Source organism: Grampus griseus, assembly GCF_964374135.1.
Source record: "Grampus griseus genome assembly, chromosome: 12".
In the NCBI taxonomy this organism is placed as follows: Eukaryota; Metazoa; Chordata; class Mammalia; order Artiodactyla; family Delphinidae; genus Grampus; species Grampus griseus.
The window spans coordinates 33,602,321-33,608,725 of record NC_139006.1 but is presented as its reverse complement, the minus strand read 5'-3'; the positions used below and the strand labels follow the sequence as shown (position 1 = coordinate 33,608,725).

Here is a 6,405-nt window from a genome sequence, read left to right as displayed (position 1 = left end):
CAGTTTATTATTAACCTCTCTATCCCGAACTTTACTCCCTTTCTTTTCCTGAACTTGTTCCTGTCAAGACTGAGGAGTGTCAAAGAAAAAGGGGGATTCAAACCATACGCAGGCCCCTGTGTCCCTATTCTTTGAAGAAAAAGACTTTTGCTTTAGTCTCCCAGGCCTCTCTTGAATCTCAAAAGGCTGGCTCAAGCGACAATGATTAGGAATGTGAAGATGTAGAAACAAAGAATAGCTGTCGTCGGGAATGTGGTACAAATTTAGACTATAAATCCACCACATAGCAGAAACACTGAACTCCCAGTTCCCTGAAAGAGATAGATAAACGCCTGACACACATTCCTAAGTTGTTTTTATAGGAAGCAGACCCCCTCCAGATGAAAACTGCTGACTGCAAGAACACAGACCCTAGACTGGTTAAAACCACAAGGTTGATGATGCCTGAAACTTCACCTTGATGCCAACCCATCCAAGAATTCTGCACGAGCTGATCACGCACCCTGCAGTCCCCTCCCTCACACTGCCTTTAAAACTCCTTCCCTGCAAGCCATCTAAGCGTTTGGGTCTTTTGAGCATAAGCTGCCCATTCCCTTGCTTGGCACCCTGCAGTAAATGCTGTACTTTCCTTCACCACAATCTGGTGTCAGTAGATTGGCTTTACTGCGCACAGGGGAGGGGTCCCACGTTTGATCCAGTAAGAGGTGCAGGCAGAGTGTGCACACGGACATTTCTAATTTCAAGGCAATCTGTGATGAATTTAGCATTGATTTATAGCTTGCAATGAGTAAAGAAAAGCCCTATATACCTTTCTATCTCTGCGTCCACCTACTCGAATAGAAATGCAAATCACGATCTCGTACATGTTGACCACTGGATGGCTAGATTAGTTATTAACCTAGCCAGGGTACTGGAATTAATTAACCTTAGCAGTGAACTGCATTTTGACTTTGGTCTAATCAGGCCAATTTTCCACTCTGGAGAACATGATTAATTATCTGGTTCATTCAGGGAAGGAACCCTAACAGAACAAAGCATACAAACACACACCAGAATTTTTACCTTAATTATTAGGATTATAATTCAATTTTTGGATAGTGTGCCTTTCCTCTGATAAAATACACAGTAAAATAAAGACAACAGTTTAGATCTATAAGTAGTTAAGGAAAGAGAAGTGGAAAATTCGGGCTACGTTGTCAGGAAAGCTGCGATTTATTTTACTATAATATCAAATGCCTTCTTTCAATTCACTTTATTTCATTGTATTTTGCACCAGTTACCCTTTATGTGAGATGCTAGATAATTTTGTGCTATTAATATCCCATTATATCTAATAGAGAAGAATATTATAAACTCGTCTAAAATACTTCAAAGTTCTGCCATTTATGGAGAATGCATAAACTTATTTTTTATTTTTTTAAAATATTTATTTTAGTTTTGGCTGCATCGGGTCTTCGTTGCTGTGCATGGGCTTTCTCTAGTTGTGGCAAGTGGGGGCTACTCTTCACTGCGGTGTGCGGGCTTCTCATTGCAGGGGCTTTTCTTGTTGTGGAGCACAGGCTCTAGGCACACGGGCTTCAGTAGTTGTGGCATGTGGGCTCAGTAGTTGTGGCTCACAGGCTCCAGAGCACAGGCTCAGTAGTTACGGCGCACTGGCCTAGCTGCTCCACGGCATGTGCAATCTTCCTGGACCAGGGCTCGAACCTGTGTCCCCTGCGTTGGCAGGCGGATTCTTAACCACTGCACCACCGGGGAAGCCCCCATAAATTTTTATTGTATACAGTTAAATAGCACCCTTAGATTTTTTTAAGAAAAACTTCAATGTGAAAACACAATGATGTTACCTAGATGTACATCAACTGAGAGAGATCACGATGAAATATCTTAAAATAAAGGCTAGGTAGGACAAAATGCTACTTAACATAGCATATATGTTGTTACCAATGACCTATGTCAATATTCAAAGATAAATTCACACAAGTTCCAAGATTTTCAAGACAAAGAGTTAGCATATAAACAGATACTGAAGAGGGCAAACAGTCTCTTCCTTTGTATTCAATACGTTCGTACAATCCAGGTTTCAGCTGACTTCACTGCTGTGCTTTTATTGAATTGACTTAGCAAATGAACCTTAAAAGTAAATACTCTCGGAAGCAAAGCCACCACTCTGATATTTCAGTCAGAATTTCTGGTTCTGTGTGGCAAGTAAAAGGGACATTTCCCTGACCTGCCTCTTCATTAAAACAGATTGGCTCATTTACCGGCCAAAAGTGAGGAGGATCAACTCCAATGCGGAGCATCCTCTCTCTGCCAAGGATGTTTGCAGATATTAAACACACAAATAAAGGCTTGGTGTGTCCTTAAAACAAGCATGAATGCAGTTTCCGCAGCAAAGGTAAAACATTGCATCACTGGCACGGCAGCTTCTCTTCAGGTCAGTGTAGCTTTTCCTCACCAAAAGTGTGAGTAGGAATAGGTTTTGGAAGGAGGAGGGACATTGGGAATTCACTGGAACATGTCAAGGTTTACACCAATGAAGGAAAGACGAAAAGGAGTAAGCATGGAGCAATTTTAGAACACACTGCTTCCCGCAGATTCAGTACCTCTTATCAACTGATGTTAAATTAGTTGCCCTCTCTTTCTCTTTACTTTTCTTCCTGATTACATTTTATCCATATTCACAAACTATTTAAATAATATTTCGAATGCTTAGGAGAGACATGTGCATGGCATACACAAACACATCTCTAGACACATTCATGTTTATTTGGCTAAGCGTTAATAAATATATCATAGCTTAGCACATACAATGAATGAGTCTGTGGCTGTACCTTGCATCTATGATCGTAGGCTTTGGTTTCTGAGAAAAGTACAAAACGCTTAAGCGTAGATAACATCTTTCTGATTCCTCCAAAGGGTTGGGTTAAGGAATTAGACTAATATCGATTTTTTTATATTAATAGACTTTATTGTTAGAACAGTTTAAGGTTCGTAGAAAACTTCAACGGAAACTATAGAAAGTCCCCATATACCCTTCTTACCCTCGACGGTTTCCCCTATTATTAACCTCTTGTATTAGTGTGGTCCATCCATTTGTTACAGTTGATGAACCAATACTGACATATTATTATTAATGAAAGCCCATAGTTTGCATTAGGGTTCACTCTTTGAGTTGTACAGTCTATGGGTTTTGACAAATGTCTAATGGCATGCATCCACCATTACAGTATCACGCAGAATAGTTTCACTGCCCTAAATATTGTCTGTGCTCCGTATTATTCATTCTTCCCTCACTCTCCAGGAATCCCTGTCAACCACTGATCTTTTTTACTGTCTTCACAGTTTTGCCTTTTCGAGAACATCATATACAGTTGACCCTTGGACAACACAGGTTTGAACTGCGTGGGTCCACTTACACACAGATTGTTTTCAATAGTAAATACTACAGTACTACACGATCCACCATTGGCTGAATCCATGGATATGGAACTGCAGATATAGAAAGAGGAACTGCATATATGGAGGACCAACTATGTCATACACAGATTTTTGACTTCATAGAGGGTCAACCCTAACCCCTGCTTTGTTCAAGAGCCAACTATAATTGGAATTATACAGTATGTAGCCTTTTCAGACTGGCTTCTTTGACTTAGTAATATGTATTTAATGTTCCTCCATATCTTAAAAAATTTTTTTTTAATTTTATTTATTTTTGGCTGTGTTTGGTCTTCACTGCTGCGCGCGGACTTTCTTTAGTTGCGGTGAGAAGGGGCTACTCTTTGTTCTGGTGTAAGGGATCCTCATTGCAGTGGCTTCTCTTGTTGCGGAGCACAGGCTCCAGGTGTGCAGGCTTCAGTAGTTGTGGCATGTGGGCTCAGTAGTTGTGGCTTGCAGGCTCCAGAGCCCATGCTCAGTAGTTGTGGTGCATGGGCTTAGTTGCTCCACAGCATGTGGGATCTTCCTGGACCAGGGCTCGAACCTGTGTCCCCTGCACTGGCACGCGGATTCTTAACCACTGCGCCACCAGGGAAGCTCTGTTCCTTCATGTCTTTTCATGGCTTAATAGCTCATATATTTTTAGTACTGAATATTATTGTATTGTCTGGATGTACTACCATTTATCCATTCACTACTGAAGGATATATTGATTGCTTCCTAATTTTGGCAATTATTAACAAAGCTGCTGCAAATATCTGTAGCAGGTTTTTGTGTGGACATTAGTTTTCTACTCATTTGGGTAAATACCAAGGAGCACAACGGCTGGATCGTACACTAAAAATGTTTATTTTTATAAAAAACTGCCCAATTGTCTTTCAAAGTGGCTGTACCACTTTGCATTCCCACCAGCAATGGACAATTGTTTATATTGTTCCATATCCTTGCCAGCATTTGGTGGTGTTAGTGTTCTGGATCTGGGGCATTTTAAGACGTGGTGGTAACTGTTGTTTTAATTTGCATTTCCCTAAGGGATGATATAAGATATGGAGCATCTTTTTTTTAAGGTTATTTGCCATCTGCATATCTTCTTTCATGAAGTATCTGTTCAAGTCTTTTCCTCACTTTTTAATCAGAGTGTGTGTGTGTGTCTGTGTGTGTTTTCCTACTGTTGGGTTTTAAGAGCTCTTTGGATATTTTGGATAGCAGTTCTTTAGATATGTCTTTTGCAAATATTTTCTCCCAGTCTGCAGCTTTTCTTGTTTCTCTTGACAGTGTCTTCCACAGAGCAGAAGTTTTTCATTTTAGTAAATCCCAACTTAATTTTTTCTTTCATAGATGGAGCTTTTGGTACTGTATCTAAAAATTGACCGTCAAACCCAAGGTCACCTAGCTTATGCTCTTGCTATCTTCTCGAAGTTTGATAGATTTGTGATTTACATTTTTGTCTATGATCCATTTTGATTTCATCTTTGTGAAAAGTGTAATAAAGTCTGTATAAATTATTTTTGTATATGAATGTCCAATTGTTCAGACACCATTTGTGGAAAAGTCAATCCTTTCTCCATTGAATTGCCTTTTCTCCCTTGTAAAACATCAGTTGATTATAAATGTATGAGTCTATTTCTGGACTCCCTATTCCACTGATGTATTATTTCTATTCTTTCACCACTACTGTGCCATCTTACTAACTGTAGCTTTATATTAAGTCTTGAAGTCAAGTAGTATTAGTTGTCGGTTCTCTGGGTTTTTTTTTTTTTTTTTTTTTTTCTTTGCGGCATGTCAGCTGACAGTTTTGTTGCATGGGGTAAGGGGATACATCGCTCACGAGCTCTCGGTGGGGCGGGTCCACTTCCTCTTCACCATCACAGGCTTCTGGCTGCGCAGGATGGCGGCTGGCTCTGCGGATGGCGGCCATGCGCAAATCTGGGCAGTACTTGTTCTTTCGGATCATGTGTCGGTTGCTGCTGAAGGTGGCCTGGGCATTCTCGTGGATGGTGGTCCGCACATAGGAAGTGGCTGGCTTTCCCTGGCCGGATCTCCGCTTCCTGACCACCACGACCCCTTTGCTGTCCGCCGCCATCTCCACGCCCACAGTCTTGCGGTGAATGAGCCCGTTGTAGCGGAAGGAGTTGGGAGCCTTGAGGTTATTGGGTTCGGTGCTGTACGTCTGCTTGTTCCTCTTGATCAAGAAGCTGCAGCAGGTCCTCATGATGATCTACTGCAGATGCACGGACATAGCAGCAGCTCCTCTCCTGGCGGCAGCCAGAGACGGAAAGGCCTCTGGCTTTGTTCTTTTTCTTTATTATTATATTGGCTATTCTTGGCCTTCTGCCTTTCCATATATACTTCAGAATCATTTGGTTGACAGTGCCAAAAAGCTTGCTGGGAATTTTATTCAGATTCTGTTAAATCTGCTGATTAAATTAGGAAGGATTGACACCTTAATCATAGTGACTCTTCCTATCCATGGACGTGGAATATCCACCTATTTAGATCTTCTTTGCTTTCTTTCATCAGTTTGTAGTTTTCCTCATACAGATCCTGTACGTATTTTTTAGATTTACATTTAAGTATTTTAATTTTTTGGTGCTAATAATGTAAATGTTACTGTGTTTTTAGTTTCGAATTCCAATGGTTCATTGCTGGTATATAAGAAAAATTGACTTTTGTATATTAATTTTGTGCCCTGTAACCTTCATATAATTGCATATTAGTTCCACTCGTGTTTTTGTCAATTCTTTTTCTACATAGACAATCATGTCATCTGTGAACACACAGCTTTATTTCATCTTCCTCAAGCTGTACAAATTTTATTTCCTTTTTAGTCTTATCGCATTAGCTAGGACTTCCAGTACAGTGTTGAATGGGAGTGGTGATACGGGACATCGTTGCCTTGCTCTTGATCTTAGAGGGAAAAGCTTCTAGTTTCTCACCATTAAGTACAACGTTAGTTGTAGGATGTCTGTA

General features: G+C 40.5%; 1 pseudogene across 1 annotated transcript; it reads right to left on the bottom strand.

Moving 5' to 3' along the window:
• Nucleotides 1-5,259: 5,259 nt before the first annotated feature.
• Nucleotides 5,260-5,707, bottom strand: LOC309830601 (large ribosomal subunit protein eL28-like; annotated as a pseudogene). The gene has a single exon. The product of its transcript is annotated as a large ribosomal subunit protein eL28-like (transcript).
• Between the last annotated feature and the right edge of the window lie 698 nt (nucleotides 5,708-6,405).